General features: G+C 26.5%; 1 protein-coding gene across 1 annotated transcript in view; it reads right to left on the bottom strand.

Moving 5' to 3' along the window:
• The window catches only part of baz (bazooka), a 129,662-nt gene that overhangs the window by 3,142 nt on the left and 124,134 nt on the right, over positions 1–2,386 (bottom strand). The gene's annotated exons all lie outside the window — the stretch shown is intronic.

The following is a 2,386-nucleotide window of genomic DNA, read 5'->3' as shown; positions in this document are numbered from 1 at the left end:
GAAATAAATATTTAATTCCAAAATAAAACAAGTACTAGTTTTATCTGGACCTAAATTTACAGGTATTTATCAAATTAAACTAGTGGTCGGTGAGAGCCTTGGGGTGACTTTAAGAGGTTTTGACAATATACAATTTGTAAGGAATATTTGTTATATCTGCTTTGTTTTTATTGTTGTTTACCTTTTCTATTGTTTGGGTGTTGATTGAAAGGTCCTATCAGGTGATTGAACAATAAAAGTGCCACATTGATAATTGAATGTAGATATAGGTAAGATGACAAATTTGTAATCACAAAGTTAAAATAATTTTTTTACACAGAAAAAAAATTGTGATTTGAAGACGAGTCTTTAAAATATGTAAAGATGGAAAACAACCAGATTATATGCTTTAAATAACCTTAATAATCTTTTCTAATTATGATTGACATATTTCATGAATCTTTTTAAAATTCAAAGAATGAAATATTTAAAAATAAAATTTTGTTGAAAGTTAAGTAAGGGATATGTATGAACGTAAAGTAGGAATTGTATAAATATTATGAACTAGTAATGAATGACTGGAATTATAGATAAAAATGCTACTGGATCTGCAAACCAAACTGAATAAGTTCAAAAGAACATTTTGAGTACAGTAAATAAAATTAATTCTCTTCTTTTTACAAACTAGAGATGCTGAAGTGTGTATAGAACTTATTGAAATAAATTGGTTAAGGAATTAAAAACAGGAAAGTAAAGAATTTATAAAGCCAGACACAATCAATAATGAAGTAGTTAGTTCTCAAGAGAACTAAAAAGTAACCATGGAAGTCGCAACTTCTAAAATCAACCCCTAGTCTTAATTATTTATTCGATTCCACGATGCTCATGTGATAGTAAATTTGGAAATAACATCCTGGAAAACCTAATAAATGATTTTTATATATTATAACTATTTAAAACCTTTTCCAAGTGAAACGAGACCTTTTCAATTTCAATTATAACTGTTTCCATTTCAATCTAAACTTTTTCCCTTTGAATTGAAACTATTTCCAATTGAATTGTAACCATTTCCATTTCAAATGTAAACTTTTGCAAGTTTGTTGTAAAATGCTATTAGGTATTATTCATAGGCTTTTCAAGGAAGCTATTTTCTGAATTAACTATAGAATTTTCGACCACAACGTACTGTTATTTTTGAAGTTTTATTTGAAAGGGATAGTTTGGTTTTCAAATATCCTGAATCCATTTTTTTTAATCATATTTTCTATCCCACGTGCATATTCTATTTATTGTTTTTATTTTGGCATTAATTATTAAGTTTTAGAAGATGCTATTTCTAAATTTACTACCAGATTTTTGATTGTGCATGTGCATTTTGATTTATTGTTATTATTTATGTATACTTCAAAATATAAATATATATGTATATATAGTTGACCGTAAAAATTTATATATAAGAAGATGGTCATGTTGCGGTCAAAAAAAGAACAAATAGTTTATAACTATTTGTTCTTTTTTGACCGCAACTCTGACCATCTTCTTATAAACAAAATATAAATAGTTTAGTTCTATTAGATTTTCAAGAGTTCTGATTCTGTGATTTTTTTTTTAAATCATATTTTTGATCAAGCAATGTGTAAGGTGAAATATTTTTACAGTTGAAACTTTTTTATGTAAGGACTTCATTTATAAGGTTTTCGAATGATGCTGTTTTTGAACTTATTATCCAATATTTTGTTACAAATATTTTTTTTGATGTGGTTACAGAAAATCAATAGTCTTTTCATTAAAATTATGGATATTGTCTTTTCACTAAACTTTTTTGCTTGATCACAGATCCACTAAGATACAAAAAGAGTGTTTTAGCTCCACACTAGCTCAGCTCTTGTTAGCTCACACTAATTCTATGTTATCGGATCACAGAATATGGCATAGCTCATATTCTGTGATCCGATAACATAGAATTAGCTCACACTAATTCTATGTTATCGGATCACAGAATATGGCATAGCTCATAATCTAAATATATATGTATATATAGTTGACCGTAAAAATTTATATATAAGAAGATGGTCATGTTGCGGTCAAAAAAAGAACAAATAGTTTATAACTATTTGTTCTTTTTTGACCGCAACTCTGACCATCTTCTTATAAACAAAATATAAATAGTTTAGTTCTATTAGATTTTCAAGAGTTCTGATTCTGTGATTTTTTTTTTAAATCATATTTTCTATCCCACGTGCATATTCTATTTATTGTTTTGTTTTTTTGGCATTAATTATTAAGTTTTGGAAGATGCTATTTCTAAATTTACTAGCAGATTTTTGATTGTGCGTGTGCATTTTGATTTATTGTTATTGTTTATGTATACTTCAAAATATAAATATATATGTATATATAGTTGACC

The sequence above is a fragment of the Halyomorpha halys genome, unplaced genomic scaffold (assembly GCF_000696795.3).
Source record: "Halyomorpha halys isolate HHAL.00 unplaced genomic scaffold, Hhal_1.1 Scaffold95.1, whole genome shotgun sequence".
Taxonomy (NCBI): domain Eukaryota; kingdom Metazoa; phylum Arthropoda; class Insecta; order Hemiptera; family Pentatomidae; genus Halyomorpha; species Halyomorpha halys.
The sequence above is the reverse complement of the archived record's forward strand: the minus strand, read 5'-3'. Positions and strand labels throughout refer to the sequence as shown.